We start from the raw sequence: 19234 nt of genomic DNA on the forward strand, positions 1-19234 counted from the left end.
CGTTCAGAAAACTGAGGTATGTTCTCACCAAACCACAAGCCAAGAGGCGAAAGAGGGCACAGCATCAAGTAATCAGAGATGACAGAAACAGGTCAGAGGTGGGATGCAGGTCTAGGAAAAGATCATGAAGTCCACAAAGGAGTTATCTGAGCTGCAGTAGCGAGAAAACGTCCTAGCAACCACCCTCCCATCTGCCCCCGAATCTTTTGCAGTTGCCAGTTTGTCTCCAATCTTCTCTCTGACTTGCCAACTGACATTTGTCAGTCCAATTCCAGGTCACAGACTTTAGCCAGTTACAAGCAATTATCCCTGCATTGAGGGAAGCTTTGATCCAATTAACGCGTCGTTTAAAAGGGCTCTCTGGCTTCTGAGCAAGGTTTTCTTTTCCCATTGCTCAACGCGTCAAATAAATTTTTTAAACAAGTCAGAGTAACAGCTTCCGTGGAGATGCTGACTGACTTCAAGAGGGAGCAGGGAGGGGTGCCCTCTTTCCTGAGACCTTGGTTCTCTGCACATATTCGGGAACTAGGGGATCAAAAGGCAGGAGCGGGGCTTATTTAAAGCATCTACCCCCAACTTCTTTCCTAAGGCAAAAAAAAAAAAAAGCCAAATTAGTGTTTGTTTTCTTTCACAAATCAAGGGCTTTGCATTTTCAATGAAGTGCCTTCTACCAAGAGGAATTTTATAATCCAATTCAAAGGGATTTCAGCTCATGAAAGAGGATTAGGAGCCATTGGGTAGGCGACAAGTTCCAATGTATTTCCTATCAAGAGCCTCTTAAGGTTTTTTTCCCTGTCTGGGAGCTCTGCTCTCTTCACTGTAAGAAGCTCAGCAGAGACACATTAGAGGCACACAGGCACCCAGGTGCCCCCTCTCCTTCTCTTGCTCTTTGTTGCACATCATTTAAAAAGCCCATGTTGCCTTTTTACACTTTGAGGCAAAAACAAAAATGTCCAGAAAATGAAAAACAAAATTGTAACCAATCCTCGGTCCCCTGGGCACAAGGTCTGAATTTAATCTGCTCTGATTGCTGCGTTTCCACTGGGCCAGACACCTCATCCCAGAAAAGGGCACGACGAGAGCATCCTTGCTCTCCAAGCAGCAGCAGTGTTCCTGGCTGGCTTCTCAAGCAGGAGCTATCAAACAAGGCCCGAAGAGGCACCACCAGCAGGACCCAGGCAGCTGCAGCCCAGTTCCCTGGCAGCTGCCTGCAGGGCCTGGCTCTCCACGAGGGCTGGGCTCCCAAGGCATTCTTCTGTGAGATGTGTAAGCTGGGAGGAGGGCTGAGCACAGCCCTTTCCAACCTCCCTCTGACTCACAGGACAAAAGAGGGCTAATTGTTTTTCTCTCGGATGTGCGTGTAGGCATTAAGAAAGGCTGCCTAGTGAATGGGAGACCTTGAACTTGGAGTCAGCCATGTCTGGGTCCCGATTTTTGCTCTGCCACTTTCTGGCCATGTACACATCTTCAAGCCTTGTACCCTTCATCCTTCACCTGTAAGGGGGAAAAGGAATAACACCAATTCAACCGGGCATTATCAGGATTAAAGGGAACGTGGTGCAGGACACAGCCAGACTCCATAAATGTCTGCTAAATTGGAATCAGTATGTTCAGTGGGCAGCTTTGGGAATAACAAACCTAATTTGCACAATTCAGAGCTGCTTTTATTTATTTTTATGGTTTCTAACTCCTTTGTTAGAAGGAGATGGAAACTTCCTCCTGGACTTCTTCAACTGCTAAATAAGGCTCCTATTCAGTTCATAAGGAGAAAGGCCATTGTCTAGGCCATATCCTCTTGGCACCCTCTGGAAGGCCACTTGTTTTGGATGATCGGTTTGTCCTTACAACAAATTTTCAGGCTCCTGAGAGCCAGGGTGATCATTTCAAATGGCCCTGTTTCTGCCCTCAGGTGACAAGTTGGTGTTTGCGTCCCCAATCCCATCAGGCCTTTCTCTGTCAGTCCCCATCCTCACTCCAGGTGGCCTCTGATGCTCAGGACAGGTGCTTCCTCCCTCCCTCCACATACCTGGCCTGGGGCTTAGCGGCAACCAGGATCCCAGAATCTCCCTCACCTTGTGCAGAAATTCTGAAGCCAGATGCTCCCTCTGCCTGCAGCTCAGGTGGAAAATGTCCCAATGTTACCAGTAGAATGATTACATTTTTTACTCACATGACATCCTCCCTTGGGTGTCTCCACCAACGCTTTTGGAAAGAAATATTTTTTTAAAATGCTTTTCTGCTGCAATTCCCTCGCTTTGTTTTTCCTTCTCCCCTCTCCCAGCTTTGTTGTTTGTTGGTTCGATTTGGTTATTAGTATATATTGTAGTAATAGCCCCAGTTACCGTTAGGGGTATAAATGGGACACAATTCTTTGTTGCCAGGACAAGTAAATAACTAAAGAAGCGGCTGTTTTTCACTCATTCATTCCTGCACGTTTACTGAGCAGTGACTGTCTTCAGGTTACTCTGCTCAGGAAACAAAGATGAACAGCACAGCACGGCTGGCCCCAAGGAGCTCCGAGGGAAGGGCAGGGACTCTGACCCCAGGCTTCATGGGTATGATTCAGAGGGCCCATGACCCTCTGAAATTATAAACAAAATAGTTTATGCATATGCACATGGTGAATTTTTCAGGGAGAAAATCCATAACTCTTACCAGATTCTCAAAAGCACTCAGAATTTAAGAAAAATGGCATGGGTAGGGGGTCGGTTAAGAGCCACTGATCTAGAAGAAGATACTGACATGGGGAAGAATTGCTAAGATGCAGTATCTTGCAGTCACCTTTGAAAGACTAATTCTCTCTCTCCTGCATCCAAACTGTCAGGAAATTCCACTGGCTGCGCCTTGAAAATAGATCACAAATCCATCCTCTCTTCATCACCGCCACTGCTACCACCCTGGTCCTTGCCATCATCACTGCCTGGAGAATTGCTTCTACCTTTGTCCCTACAGTATATTTTTACCACAGAAGCCAGCCTGATGCTTTTAAAGAACAAAGCAGATTATATCACTCCTCTTCTTAAAATACATCAAACGCTTCCTCATGCAGAATAATTCCAGAGGACTTACTCTGTTCCCAAAGGACCAGTATGCTATGCCCTCACCTCTGCTCCTTCTCTGACCTTGACTCACTCACTCCTCTCTAGTCTCATTTACTTCCTGCTGGTCCTCAGACCTCCCCGGTAAATGCTGCAGGGCAGGGCATTTGCACACCCCTTCCTCTGCCTGCACCGCTCCTCCCAGGCATTGTCTTGGCTTATTCCTCTCTTTCCTCCAAATCTTTGCTCAAAGGTTACTTGGCCAAAAATGTCTTTTGTGACCAAGCTAGCTGAAGCAGCACCCACTTTGTTCTCTCTTTCGTCTGACGTCAAATGATACATTTGTTTATTTGCATATTGTACACACAACACACACATGTACACACATACAAGAATGTAAATTCCTTGAAAGCAGGGACTCTGGTGGTTAGGGCCATCACTCTTTCTGCAGCCCCTAGGACAGTGCCTGGTTTATAAAAGCTTCTCAGTAAACACTTGCTGAATGAATGAATGAACTGCACATAGAGGCAAATGCAGTGGGGTAAGTAATTCTACAAAGCACTAAGGAAGCACATGGAAGAAGCCACTAATTCTGTTTTGGGAAGATGAAGGGGAGAAACTCTCCAGGTTACAGAAAGCTTCCAGAGGAGTTGATTCACAGTATCAGCATGTTCAAGGCAGAAGCCTGGAGCCAGGGCTGTGGAGAAGGGTCTATCAGGCAGGAGAAATAGCATGAGCTAAAACCTGGGGGCGTGGGAAGGCATGGTCCGCTGGGAACTGAAAGCAGCTCATGTGCCTGGAATATTTATCTAAGGAGGAAGTCAGGGAGTGACAGGTAATGAGATGGAACGGTGGACAGGGAACAGATCATCAAGGGTCTAATGTGTTTTGGCTGAAGACTCTAGATTTTATTCTGTAAGTGATGGGGAGCCAACGGAAGATTTTCAGCAGTGTGGGGCAGTGCTTGGAAAAACTGCTTTGTGGCAGTGGGCTAAATGGGTTTGATCCAAGAGAGCCTAAAGGTAGAGAGCCCGGTGACACAGGTGACCATGTAGGTGAGAGGCGAAGAGGCCAGGACCAAGAAGGAGCAGCAGAGCTGGAAAGAAGTCACAAGCAGGGGAACAAGACTTGGTGACTCATTGCATCTGAAAGATGAGGAGGAAGAAACAGCCCAGGCGACTCTATAGCTCATGTGGCAACATGCGGCCCTGATGTCCCTAGCTCCTGTCCCATGCTCATCACGAGGATCACTGACCATCACAATCCTTCCCCCGAGACATGACTTCAGAATCCTCCTCAACACAGTGTACCAGGCACCATTACTAACTGACTGGAATTGACAGACTGTCAAGCATACATCTGTCAATCCTGCTGTAAGGTTCTAACTTGAGTGACTCTATGGTGCTACTGTGAATTAATACAGATAGAAAAAGGAGAAGGCTTTGGCAGGGAAGACTGGAGTTAACTTTGACCATGGGGAGACAACGCCTTTGGGAAGTGTTCGGATGGAGGCAGTGGAGAGGATGGCTAAATATCTCCACCACACGCCCTCACTCAGCCGCCCCACATCTGCTTCCTTGTGTCTGGATTCCTCCAGTCTGAGGACTGAGAGCACAGACACGTCAGCCTCCGATGGTCCTCAGGTCCACAAGCCTCTCCTGCTTGGGATCCTTCTCTCCTCTCTAGCTTCATCATGTGCTTCTTACCAACTTGGTTTATGTTCCAGCCCTGCTCTCTCTCTATCATCTTATTCCTTTACCCTGGAACATTCTTCCCCTCTTCTCCATTCCCCCAGCTTGGTCCAGTCAATGCCTGCTTGTCCTTCATCTGCCAGTTGACACATTGCTTCCTCTGGGAAGCCTTCCCTGATGCCCTCCCTTGGTGCTCTGGGCTTCCCCAATAGCACCACTCCATCCCATGGTGCTGTGATTACCTCATGACTTGTCTGTCTCCTCCAATAGCCCCAGTAGCCTGTAAGCCCCTTGAACACAGGCACCCTGCATCTCATGCTTCTTGTTACAGAGTAGTGGTCTCTCCATACCTATGATTTCCTCCTCCATGTTCCTAGATAAGTGTGAAGCCCGACCTTGAAGCTAGTGTCACCTCCCCGCACACAACCATGGGTGTGTCCCCATCAGCCTGTCCCCACCATGCACCCTTGAGTCCCTCCTGTCCCAGCCTGAATTGAGGTGGAAGGAGATGAGAATGGGGAGTGGGTGTTTGGGGAGGGTCTCAAACAGCTTCTGAGTCTCCAGACTTAAGGGGACTGATGCTCAGGCTGCCTTTCCACGTCCCAAGGGGAATGAGAGCTTACTGGCAGCTCTTAGGTCTCTCAGATATTATTTCCATAAATTGGATTGATCTTTCACTCATTGGTAGAGCAGAACTGCTGCAGTCGAAAGTATGAAGCAGAGCTTGGATTCTGGTTGGTTCCTTGGGAGACATTTGCTTCCTAAGGTGGCCTTTCCAGATCTAGACGACTGTGTCTTCCATTTTATTCTTCCCACGTAAATGCCTACGGGTGCCTATCAGGAGAATAGACAACCAAGAACACAGGTTCTAGGAACCGCAAGGAGCATCCTCCTCTAATTCCTGCGTGGAGGCATTTCTCTAAGAAAGCCTTGTTGGGAAAAAAGGCAGTGGGAACCTCAGGATGCCAGCACTTAGTGAGATGGGTGCTCATTACATTTCATAGAAAATAGCAACATGGGAGGCTGCTTCTTTGGGCTGGGGAGAATATTTGGGGAAAGCAGGCAGGTACACAGAGGCAAAAACACAGAAGGCAAACAAAAAGGGGCTGGGTGGGGGCTGAGGAGTCACTGTATTTACAGGGGGTCCTGAGAATCTGACTGGTATTCACCTTTTGTCTGCCTATGTCGGGAGAGACACCGATTTAACAAACATTACCTGAACGCTGACAACGTGCTAGGTACGGCGCCAGGTGTTAACCAGAGGCTGGAGAAACTTAGGTACAGGCAGAGCCCAGTGCTTGCTGCTCTGGGCTCTGGTCCTTGGACGCGGATGCTGAATCTGACAGATACAAGAGTTCGAAGCATGGCTCTGCCACTTCACTGGCTATGCAATTTCGAGCCAATTAGCAATCCCAGGTTTCTAGTTTATAAAAAAAGAAATAATAGTACTTATCACAAAATGTTGCTGTGGAGAATGAGCAAGGTGATAGCACATAGATGCCCTCCCACAAAGGCGTGGTTTGATTTTTCATTCGATAAATATTTATTGCTCTTATTCTGGTCCTCGCTCTTTCTTGCTCTGTAGACTCCAGCACCCTTTGTCTCCATTATTTCAACATCTCTGTGAAGACAAGGGGCAGAAGAACATTAGCCAATTTAGAATAACAGCTTATCCTGACTTGTCTAAATAGGCATTTTACCTGCCAAGTAGTTTGATTTTCCCCCCACAAAAGGATAAAATCTGTCGCTCATTAAATCAGTGGGCAGAATGCCTTCTTCCCCCAAGTGACAGCCAATGCTGCTGACAGCACTTCTGCGTGAGCGTCTGGCAGGTGACCACTGATGGCGACCACAGGGGTGGTCAGTGCAGGCCGGACATGAACGGCCAGGCAGCCTTGGCAGGCACCACATGCTTGTAACCGTCTGCTGCTGGCAGAGGCCACCAGGCAAGATCACACATCCAGACAAGGCTCAGATTTGTCCTGTTGTCACCCAAGGCCCAGAGAGTCTGACTTCAGTGAAAAAGAAATCTCAGGAACATCCGTAATAACATTCTTTACACACACACACCCAGAATCAGACCAGGATGGTGTTTCTAAGCGAAGGCATTCTGCAATGAACCTAGGGTGGATCCTGGCTAAAAAATAAACAAGCTACAAAGACATTCCAGGCACTGTTGGCAATGTGAGTATAGGTAGAATGTTAGATGATATTATGGAATTGGGGCTAATTTGCTTAGGTGCCAGAAGGGTACTGTGCGTGTGGGAGACTGGCCTACTTGGGAAATGTATGTTGAAGACCTTAGGGGCAGAGTGTCATGGTGTCTAGAAAATAATTTCACATAGTATAGCAAGCTAGAGAGATACGTAGACAGACAGATGCTCCAAGAGATGATGCAAAGATGGCAAAATGTTTACAACTGTTGAATCTAAGCCAAGGGTTTATTGGCTTATTCTTTCAACTTTTCTTTATGTTTGAAAAATTTTGTAGTGAAAATCGTGATGGAAAGAATGATAAAATAGGAATTAGCCACAAAAGTACTAAAAAGCTGAAGTTTTTCATAACCATGCTGATTCATGTGAGTTGTACCTAGGATATTAGTATGAGTGAGGATGGGAAGTGTGTAGAGGAAGATTTGGGGGAGGGCACACCACGGACAGTAGGGGAACCGGCAGAGCCACGTAAAGCAACACAAGGAGCATCTCTGAAGACCTTTGTCCTGTTCAGGTCCTCCTCTTACATATTTTCACTGAGGCTTTACTGACGAGGTAGGTGTTATGCTCCCATGGGAACTATAACTCAGAGAGATTGAAGTCAGCTACCTAAAGTCATGTGACATTGAGAGAGCCAGGGCTAAGCCCAGGCTTCCTACTTTTAAATCTTGTGTTCTTTTCTTGACATCGTGTATCTTACTGCGGGTTCTCCCAGAAGCAGACCTTGAGACAGGAATTCAAGTGCAATGGGTGCATTTGGGAGGTTCCAGGACCGCTAGTCGGGGAGTTGGAAAGCTGGGAGTGCATATTGAGCCAATGACCACAGTGGCCAAATGGAGCTTAATCCCACAGGAAAAATCTGGAATACAGTGTGAAACACATACCTCATAATTATCCCACCCAAGGGCTGAGGGGGCTGGGATATTTACTGCCCAATTAGCAAGAATCCTTGCTTGAGGGCTGATCCTGGGAGTGTTAATTCCCCAGTATTTCCAGCCTGCTGAAGTCCTGCAAAAAAAAGTCCTCGGACACAGAGACACAGATAGAAGTTTGGCCTGAGCATCCAAGCTCAGTTAGGTTTAAGGATGCGAATAGAAGACTGGCAGTCTGGCTTTAGGGAAGCCCAGCCTTGGCTGCTGCCTTTCTCGCCTTTCCAGCCAAGTCCAAGAAGTAGAGATCATCTCAGACTCCAACAGCATCCAGGGTCATCCAGCCACTGTTTAGGGTGAGGTAAGATTTAAAGGCACCCATTCATTCAGGTGGAGCCACCTCTGGGAATCACAACCTAAGAGCAGCGGCAGCAGCTCCTGACCTGAAGGGTGTGGACATGCAGACAAACCTGTGTACACAGCATTGCTGGTTTTGAACATACTTTAAGCCGTATAAGGCTAAGAATGAGTCACTCAGAGGTAGAAGTTCACCAGCTGTTTACTGGAGAGTAAAAGCAGATGAATGGGGCTCATCACACATGCAGACACTACATCGAGCCCCTCAGTACCCCTCAGAGATGGGTTACCGGCTGGAATGAATGCGGGACCCAGAGGCACCACCAGCATCCCTTTCATGTCTCATTATTCATGCTGCATGTTGTGCTCCGAGCAATCAGGTGCACCCAACTGAAAGTCACTTACAAATGGGAAAATACTGGGCAACAATGATTTATTTTAAACCTGTTTTTAAATTTTTACAGCCGCCATAGCTCCAGTAACAGAACTCAAAATATTGTAGCCACAATTCTGCACCTACCAATAAATCAGTCTGCTGCCTTTTTACCACGTATCCTTCCATAGAAATAGAAGTCTCTCAGGGAACAAAATCTGTAAAGACGATACATGTTAGAATGGGGTTAGAAAGAGGCAGGTCACCCAAAGGAGCTGGGATGTTCATATGCTTGGAAAAGAACTAGTCAATCTTGGAAGTGCTGACAAAGGACAGTGACAAAAGCAAGCCCCAGACACTGCCCAGCACCCTCTCGGGAGATACAGGCAATGGGTTTTGAGGGTTTCCAATGCTGCTGGTAAGACAATCCGTATGATAAAACCAGGCTGTCTTAGTTGGAAACTATCAGAGACACAATTTCTCTAATCCCTTCCTCCTGGTTCCACGTTTGTCAAGCAACCTTACTGCTCCCTGTAGATCTGCCGCACAAAGATGATACTCCAGTCCCACCAACTTTGAATATTTCTGATCCCCATCATAATGATTTCTCATAAGAAACCAAGAAAGTTACTTTTTGGGGGGTTTTGGCTAACAATTGTAATAGGACACACTATGTGCCCAGCACTGTTTTAACACTAAGTACTTTACATGAACCCAGTCATTTTAACCCTCATCATGACTCTAGGAAGTGGGCATTATGATGACCCCATTTTGCAGATGGGTAATGACGAGTGTAAGTAATTTGCCCAGTGACACATAGCTGGTAAAGAGGTAGGGCCAGGACATGAGTCCAGACAGCCCAGCACCAAGCCTATGCTCTTAACACCGTGCTACACTCTCTTGTTAAGTTTTTTCTTTTTTGGAGGGGGGGGGTTAATAATAAAATATACATAAAATAAAATTTAATTTTAACCCTTTTAAAGAGTACAATTCAGTGGCGTTAAGTACATTCATAACGTTGTGCACCCATCTATAACATCTATTTCCAGAAGTTTACCATCACCCCAAAAGGAAAGTCCATACTTACATAGAAACAATAAGCCCCCATTCCTGCCCCCTCCTCTTCCCAGGCCCTGGTAACCTCTGTTCAACTTTCTATCTCCATGAATTTGCCTGTCCTAGGTACCTCATATAAGTGGAATCGTACAGTATTTGTCCCTTTGTGTCTGTTTTATTTCACTTTGCATAGTGTTTTCAAGGCTCGCCCGTGTTGTAGTATGCATCAGCATTCCATTCCTTTTTGAGTACTGAGTAGTATTCCATTGCATGTGTATACCACGTTTTATTTATCTGTTATTCCGTCGATGGACAGCTGGTTGCTTCTCTCATTAGGGTTTGGTGCTGCCTATAATTTTATCCCATATTGTGGCTTCTCCTTCTGCTTTGACTTCCTCTGCTCCTTCCCTCTGTGGAAGGAAAGCATCACAGTATTGGGATGGGTATCTCTGTTCTACCTGATCTTTCTATTTCTCTCAGTACGTAAATACATTGTCACTCCGGTGTCTACGTCAGGCTTTCGTTTATCTCATTTAAAGTAAAGACAGTAAGTCCTGACATCTCTGGGCTTTGACATGATTGAGTCTCCTGGTCCTGAAACTGGGAAGCCACAAAGTCCATATTGAGACAAAAAGAAGATACGCAGTTCCAGATGCAAGCATTCTCCATGACTGACAGGCACATGTATGCCTTTGTGGACCGCTTTTTGTGTATATCACACTAGTTTTCATAGGTGCAAAATATACTTTGTATACTTAGCTGCCATTTATTCAGATCTTATCATGTGTCAGGCACCATGCTAGTGCTTTTCAAATATTATCTCATTTAATCCTGACAACAAGCCTATAATAATAGATATTATTATTCCCCACTTACTAGATAAGAAAAGTTAAATAAGATCACACAGCAAGTGATTATCAGATGGCTACATGCTACTCTATCAGATAGCTGTGCCATAATTTACTTAACTGTTGAGTATTTTCATTGAGTAGAAGTTACTCTAAGTATTTCTGCAAACAACATCTTTACGTACCTACCTTTATCTTTCCTTAGTGTTAGCTCCTTAGGATGTATTTCCAGAAGTACTCTTACTGAATCAAATAGTATGAATATTTTTGTAACTCTTGAATTGCTGAAACATTTTCCTAAAGCCCAGCAAGTGTGGCCACTCTAAGGATACCTTAAGCCGTTTATGAGTGAAAAGCCCTTAATTATATGGAATATGGCTCATGGGGGAAGCAGAACTGAAAAACAACCAAAACTCCTAGCCAAGCATCCGGAGTTGGCGACCTTGCAGATCAGGGAGGCAAATGTTGAAGCCTTCCTATCTCTGCTGTCTGGGTTTTTGTTTGGTTTGTTTTTTTGGTGGGGGAGGTTTGTTTTTCTTTATTTTGATTCAACATCCTTAGTCTGATCCTAGAATTCCCAGGTGGTTTCATGGCACCAAGTCCTACCTTCCTCTAGTGATGCTTTATGCCCCCAAAACATTCTTTCTCCTGTCCCCCTCTTCTCCTGAACTCCCACCCATCCTTCCCCACAACAAACCTCTTTTTCTGTCAGGGCTCATAACTGCTATGAAAAAAGAACCTTTGGACAAATTCACACTGGGCTATTAAAAGAGTGATTACAACACTCGGTGGTAATTTGTAAGTAGTCTTTAATACATGGTGCCTTGGGAATTTGTTTTAAGCAATGACGGGACAGGTGCTGAGCGTGGTGTGTATGAGGAGGTTCCTGGAGGTGCTGATGACAACAGCAGCTGGCTAGCAACCCAAATGTCCCACAACACTGGGTTGTTAAATAAATTGTGATAAACCATTCATCCATATACCACAGAGCTATTAAAAAGGATGACGCAGATGCATACTACTGAGTTAAAATAGTAGTGCTAAATGAAGGTCAACTTATAAAACATTTAATATAATCACGATATGGTAAAGGGAATAAATACAAACATATATATTGTATGTATGTGTGTATATATACACATGTATATCCATGTGTGTATATATTATACCATATCTATAATATGAATACATGTATAGTCAACAACTCCCCCTCAAAAAAAGATGGAAAGATAGACACCCAAATGTTTTCTTCAGGAAAGTGGGAGTAAGGATGACTTTTTTCCCCTTTAAACCTATTTTCTAATTAACATGTATTACTTACGTCATCATTTAAAAAAACTGTCTGGAGAGGGTTGCTTAGAGTTGGCACTGCCTTGGAGAGAATGAGCATGTAAGGGCATATTTCAAACGATGGTGGGTGGGAGAGACGGTGGAGGCCGGGAGCTCGTCAGAGGGTGGGGGCTGGGAGCTTGGGACCCTCCAGTCCGCGGCACTGCTACGGGCTACTCCACCTGCTCCTCAGCCTGGCCGCTCCTCACTGCGCCCTGGCGGGGAAAAGGGCTTGCACTATTTTGCCCCTCTCTGAATGTCTATAAAAAGCAAGTTGATTTAGGATTCCATGAATCTCTACCTACTCTAACATATGTTGAACATTTCTGTTGTGTGCTTTTGTTAAAAATGCTTTTTAAATGAGCTGGTGCCCATATGCCCCAGGAACCTAAAATGTGGCTAGGTAGGCTGGCACAAGTCATGTTTCTTTAATTCACTTCCGTGGGTTTCTAATGAGCTCAGTCCCAGCCATGCTGTAAACCAGAGACTGATGCTCCTCCCTTATCTCCCCTGGACCCTCCTGGGGGAGAAAGGAGGAAAGGTGAAGACTCAGTGCCTATCCCTTTGCTAAGCACTGGTTCTAAGTGTGGTTTTGTTTTTTGTTTCTGCTCTTTTGTTTGTTCTAGCATACGCTGGAGCATGACAGGCCTTGGTGTAGGGGGCATTTAGCATAGTATTAGGAACATGGACCCCAAGTGAGACAGAACTGTGTTTGAATCCCAGTCCTGAAACTCACTAACAGGGTGATCTTGAACAATTTATTACATCTATTATATCCTGTTTCCTCACCTGGAAAATGGGAATAATGAAACCTTCTTTCATAAGGTCATTGTGGAGATTGAATAAAATACTGGGTGAAAAACACCTAGTGTCGACCCTGTCGACCCTGGCACCGTAAGAGCTCACTAAACGTTACGGTTCTTGCTCTAGTTATTGTCATATCTGCAAGGAATTGCGTCACAGTGAGATGAGTGCATGATGGAGGAAAGCCAGGGTCTGGTGGAAAGACATCAGTTCCCACGGACGTGAGCAGCTGGGGAGCCCTTGCAGGAAAGAGTGACATAAAAGTTGGGATCCAAAGAATCAGTAGCAGAAGTCAGGTGAAAGGGAGGGGGCATGGGGAGGAGAAAGGGTAAAGGCCATAGAAGGGTAAATGTTCAGACAGCGGGAACTGCACGTTCCTGAACTGACAGCCATTTACATCCTTGCAACAACCCTATAAAGCAGACATCATTATTACCTCCATTGTACCAAGGAGAGCACAGGCACAGAGAGGTTAATTCATCTTTCCTCCATCACCCAGCTGGTAAGAGATGGCTCCATTCTGCCTTAGAATGAAGAGACCCTCCAGCGCCTCTTCATACTAAGTGTGTAGACCCTGTAGCATCCCCTGGGTTGTGGCCTTTGTACAGCAATCTTCCCCAACTAAAAAGAACTGACTTAGCCTCTGAGGACGCAAAGATGCTTAAGATATGTCTACTGTGTCCCAGAGCCTGACAAAGGAGAAAAAATTTTCATAAGTTGTAACACCAGACTCTGAAAAGTTGTAAGTAGAAATTAGGAAGGCCTTCACAGACTTCAAGTGTAAACCTGCTTGCGGGAGAAGGAAGATGCTGAGTCAGAGAGTGGGTCAGAAGAGTGGGCAGTCTAAGTAGGATGAACAGTAAGGACAAAGGCGTGGAGCTAGGTGTGCAGTGTGTAGGGTGGTGCAGTGTGGACACGATGACCACAGCGTCATGGCTGGACATTGGGAAGAGACAAACGGAGGGAAACAAGAGGCTAGAAAGACCGTGGAGCCAAGTTGTGGAGGATCCCAAATGCCAGGCTGAGGCAGTGGGATTTTCTTTGGAAGCCAACAAGGAGCCGTTAAATGTTGTTGAGGCACCAGGGACCTGATCTATCCCAGACATTAGGAAGGCCTGAAAACAGAGGGCTTGAACTGATGAATAGAATGTGGGGGGGCAGGGAAAAAAGGAATCACTGAGGTATGATGAGTCTGGGGACTGAATGGAGAGGTGAGAGAAGGGTGAAGGGGACTCCAAGCCCCTACTTTCTCTCCCTTCACAGCATTGGTACCTGACCTCCGCTGTGTTTCAGGGTAGATGCTCAACATCTACCTTTGGAAACTCTGCTCTGGACACCAGGCACGAAGGGTCAGGCCGGGAATGAACGGGAAAACAGGAAAAGAACCACAGTCCTCTCCCTGCCACCCACTTAATCCCCCGCACCCCGGTCCTGTCATCTCCGCATCTTTACACTCATCCCTGAGCTTCATTTCTGCGGAACAGAGAGCAGGTGGAAAGTGATTCGTAATTACTGTCTTTTGCCCCAGGAGCATTACTCGCTTTGTATTCCAAGACACATGGTAACTTTCTAGTAAATACTTTTTAATGGTTTGATTGATTGGGTTGTTGTTTGATGGAAGGGACCAGAAGACAGTTTAGCCAACTCCTATGAATTTTTGAGGTTCCAGAATATGAACCCACTTAATCTGTCTGCCTTTAAAACAGGCCTCCCTTATTACCATTATAATGGCATAGGAACACTCACTCATGCTGAAGTTCCTGGACCAGTTAAATAGAGAGGTTTTGATGATTTGCCCAAGACTATAAAGTGAATTGATGGACAAATCTGAGATAAAAGCTCAAATCCACCATACCATATCCTATATTCACACACTGTTCATCCTCCAAATTGCTGTCTATATGATCTGACATTCCCACTGGGGGAAAAACATCATTAATAATGAATACCCCTTTTCTAGAAAGCCTAGGAAAACGCCCTTGAAACAGAAATCTTCCTCCTGGACTTTAGCTAACTTCTTAGATCACCTGGTAGTGCTTCCATTTCCATTTTTTAACAGGCACCCAGACAAGTTTTTAAAACTTTCACTTCTTGATTCAATTTAATAGCCATCAATTCAATTCTAGAAATGATCATTTTTGTTGTCAGAGAGAAGTATCTCCACACCATCTTCCAGAGTGTTTTATGTTGTATCTTTTTGCAGAAGATACAGAGGAGGGCTTCTTAAACTTCACCCTGCCCAGGAGTCTCGTTAAAAAACAAATTCTAATTCAGTAGGTTTGGGTTGGGGCCTGATACTCTGCATTTCTAACAAGCTCCCAATGCTGCTGGTCCACAGAACAGACTTTGAGTTACAAGGATCTAGAAGACACAGAGCAAATCACAAAGTAATTCTCCTTAAAGCCTTCTGGGGAACCACAGAGGCAGCTTGGTGTGTTGTTGGAGAGATTCAGGCCTGAATCTCAGTTTCTCCATTCACTAACTTCTCTGAGTCTCAATTTCATTTTTTTAATTAAATGAGACAATGCACACAAAGAACATAGCACAGTGCCTGACACAGAGACATTGTTGCATCAATGGTAGCTAGCAATACTGCTTTTGAAAATAGCAGTGGAAAGATATGTTGTTCTTTTTCATTTATTCCACTACAGAATTTTGAGAGAAAGGAGTCTTTGAGGTCACAGTGTGCCCCACTGTTATTTCTTGAGCACCTGCTGGAGGCATCCTGGAACTCCCACTCCTCCATCTTCACTGCCCCAACAACGCCTTGCTCCTTGGCTTGCTTCACAATAGCCCACTTTATCTCTGCTTGCTCTAGAGGAGCAATGTGTATGGTCAAAATCCTGAGCAACCAAAGTATTGCAGGGGAGAGAATAGAGGCCCAGCTGGAACTGTCACAGCTTGATGCACCATCGCTCTTCTCAAACCTTAGCCAAAGGCCTACCCTGAGCATGTCTCATGCTGGTGTGATCAGGGGTGAGGGGGGGGACAGAAACTGCTCTCAGCCATCCTAGCATTCTACCTGTTCCTCCATCGCCATCCCATCCAATGAAGGTGAACTTTCCACCAAGTCACAGAATTGACTTGTGTTGTCTGTCCACTAGCATGTTATCTCCTCGAAGGCAGGAATGGTTGCTTATTTTTTCCAGTGCTCTGTCACCAGAGCCTTGCACAGCACCCGGTACACAGTAAATGCTCTGTAAATAGTTTATGAAAAAATAAATGATTGTTATTCTGCAGAAGCAGCTGTGATAAAATGGCAGGAATAGCGAATATGAAATCAAAATGCTCTGTGTCTCACCCCACCACTCTCAGCTGGTGAGACTCCTCCTCCTCTTCCTCCGTGTGTGTGCATGTGTGACTTTAAGCAAGAAGCTCATCTTGTCAAGCCTCAGTTTTCCCTGCTGTAGACTGAAAATAATGCATACCCATCACACAGTTAAGTAGAATATTGTATATAAGAGTGCCTGACACATGGCACCTGATCAGTTGCTGGAAGCTGAATATTCAGTCCTTCCCCTGTACCATTTGATATTACCATACTTTTAAATTGCACAAACATTTAAAAATAGATGAAATGCAAAGATCTTTTGGAATATCTCCAAGTGAGAAAAATAGCCTTTGTTCGCCGGAGATTTAAATTATGCCTGTATATGTATAGAGACCTAAGAACGCATACGAATCTGACACTGACAAATGCAGAGCATGTGGAAATGCCAACCACTCTGTAATAAATCTGCTCTGGAGGAGGAGAGCAACGTTGCCTGGAGATTTTTATCCATTTGAAAATGTTACCATTCACCCAGGGAAAGCCAGGAAACAGCAGCGGGACAGTTGGATCCAAGTGCTCTGACATTTCATCACCGACTGATACCATCCATGCATATAGAAGCCGGAAGGAATGGCCACGTTGCTTCACACGCTGTTGAATTAAGAAAATGGCATATTACAAAGAGAGCAAGGGAGCTGTCCAAGCCTAGGTTTCCAAGGGTTTTCTTGTGTCACAGACTATTCCAGAATAAAGGTTAAGTATGGAAATGTCAGCAACTGGGAACTTTTGTTGAGAAGAACCCAAGAGCCCACTTTACAATAATAGCTTAATACCCATGGAGTATTTTTCATGTACCAATTGGGCTAAACATTTTACTTGGAAAATCTTACTGAATTTCTGCAAAATCCCTATGAGATGTCCGACCCTCCACTTCAAAGAGGTAGGGGATATGACACCCAGATCACAGAGCCAGGGAGTGGCAGAGCCAGGGCTCCAGTCCAAGTCCATGTGACGACAGAGCCCACCTGGACATCACTGGAAGGCTGAGAGGTCGGGCCAGAGCAGCAGGAGGAGGATGGAAACTCTGCTTGACTTGGGAGCTCACAGATTTAGAGCCTCACAGTCAGACAGCAGGTGACGTCTGCCACTTAGTAGCTCCATGGTTACTCTTACTTAGCCTTCCAAGGATTTAATAATAATAATAATAATAATAATAATAATAATAATAGCAACAACTAACTTTATGTGTCAAGCACTCACTGTTAAAATATTTGACACATAGTATTTCTTAAAGTACTCACAAGAGCTCTATTTATTATTACCCCCATTTTCCAGAGACAGAATTACTAACAATAAGGCACAGGGCCTAGCATGCAGTAAGTGAGCAATAAATGACAGCTATTACCAGGGTGCCACACTGCCTTCTTGCTTACTTCTTGCAAGTGCTCCTTCATCAGAACGGCACCTTCACACCCAGCTTTTTCCTGAACGCCCATCTCCTCCTTCCCTTCCTTGTAGGTCCCTCTCCTGCTGCAGAACTTGCCTGCCCGAAATTGTCTGAGATAAAATTCGCCAATACTCCCTCTAGTGGTGGTCCAATGGCCCCCTTCCCCAACTCCCTATTTTATTTTTCTGTGAAATACCAAAATTTAATTCCTTAGCATTTAGGCTCTCGAGGAAAGATCTAACCAGTTGATGAGTAAACTATCCATGCTGAGTGTAAAATACAGACAATCAGAAGAATTGGTTCGGGGACACTGAAAGCATTCAAAGAGAGTTTCGTGGACTACTACTGCTAATAATAGGGAACAGTTACTGAGAGCTTGCAATGTGCCAGACAACATACTTAGTCTGACTTTTTAATTACCACATTCAATCTTGAATTAGACACAATTACTGTCCCCACTCTACAGGTGTGGGAACTGAGACAGAGAGTGGAAGCGACTTGCTCAAGGCCATATTGTCAGAAGCTGGCAGAGCCAGTTCCATAACAGCGCTCTGACTCCAGAGCCTGGGCTCCCAGCCTTTGTGTTTGAAGAACCCTGACTCAAGCAGGACATCTGGGTTCCCAGCCCATTTTAACCACTCTGGACTTATATGCCTCATCTGTAAAATAAGAGGGTGCAATGAGTGGTCTCTGGGAATCCCAGATCTTTAGAAAAGTGGATGCTCTTATTCAATCCTCTCTACCTACAAGGCCGAGATTATGCCTTATGATTTGACCGATACGGAAACAAAGATGCAGTTCCCCAATGTAGTGGAAGGCAAAGAACTGTCTTCTCTGACCCCAGCTCATGCCTTTTCCTCTGAAGAGGCTGTCTCTCCAAGTCAGGATCACGGCCTTCTGTGATTCCAGTCATCAGTCTTCAACTAACCCATCCATTTCTGGAATCCTTTTGGATTATGGATGGAATCTGGGTTCCATTCTAGAATCACCTTTAGTCATCCTTCTTTATCTAACTCATCGATTTCTCTTCTTTACTTCTGAACTAGACATGTTAATGACAACTGAAATCAAAATTTCTTTATTTTTCTGAAGTAGCTAGAATTTTATTCATTAGTTTCTGCCTCTAGAAATCCACAGAAAAATCGGGTATCTCTGGATCAGCTTTCAGTATAGCTGTTAGGTCAAAGAAAAGAAATATAATATATGAAGTGTATATTAAATATATTATGAAGCATGAACAATGGTCCTAGCATTACATTGTCCAGAAAATACTTTAGTCAAAGGTTTGTGAATGATTTTTTTTTTAGTAACTTAACTCTTTTAAGAATATTAACATAAGCACACAAAAAAGACCAGCAGTCTCAAATTCCAGATTCTATATCAGGAGAATACTAAAATATGGGTAAACCCATATGATAAAATAGTGTGGGAAGTTTATTAGGATATATGATTTTTAAAACATAAAAAATTGAATCTCCAAATGTTTATGTATTATATGGAAGATTCCTCCTTTGTCTTTTTTTCTGTTTAGAAAATCTCTTAAGTGGGGAGGGTGTAGCTCAGTGGTAGAGTGTGTGTCTAGCATGCATAGGTCCAGGGTTCAATCCCCAGTACTTCCATTAAAAAACCAATCAGTTAATAAACTGATTACCTCCCCACTCCAAAAACATAAATTAAAAAAAAAATTTTGTTAAGAAAAACGAAAACCTCTTCATAGAAATAAATGTTGAATGCCTATTTAAGTGAAAAAAAAATTGACAAAGAAATCAACCTTAAACCCCAGCATGCTAAAATAACTATTTTAATGTCTGCACATTCTCTTTCATCCATGGTCTGCATATAAACACATTTAAATAGACACTAACCTAATAGTTTCTATTATTAAATTTTTTTATTTAACAAAGCATAACCATTTAATACATTTTATGGCTTTTATTA

General features: G+C 44.5%; 2 long non-coding RNA genes across 3 annotated transcripts in view; one reads left to right on the forward strand and one right to left on the reverse strand.

The window, feature by feature from the left end:
• The window catches only part of LOC140698723 (uncharacterized), a 263718-nt gene that overhangs the window by 215140 nt on the left and 29344 nt on the right, over positions 1 to 19234 (forward strand). The gene's annotated exons all lie outside the window — the stretch shown is intronic.
• LOC140698974 (uncharacterized) lies at positions 6249 to 18224 on the reverse strand. Of its 2 annotated transcripts, XR_012076983.1 has the most exons (6): positions 18136 to 18224; positions 16374 to 16500; positions 15601 to 15775; positions 9728 to 10007; positions 8689 to 8759; positions 6249 to 6350 (listed from the first exon to the last, which is right to left on the reverse strand). It is a non-coding gene; the product is annotated as an uncharacterized lncRNA (long non-coding RNA). The 2 variants fall into 2 exon arrangements; XR_012076984.1 differs by lacking the exon at positions 15601 to 15775.

This window comes from Vicugna pacos, chromosome 10, assembly GCF_048564905.1.
Source record: "Vicugna pacos chromosome 10, VicPac4, whole genome shotgun sequence".
NCBI classification, from domain to species: Eukaryota; Metazoa; Chordata; class Mammalia; order Artiodactyla; family Camelidae; genus Vicugna; species Vicugna pacos.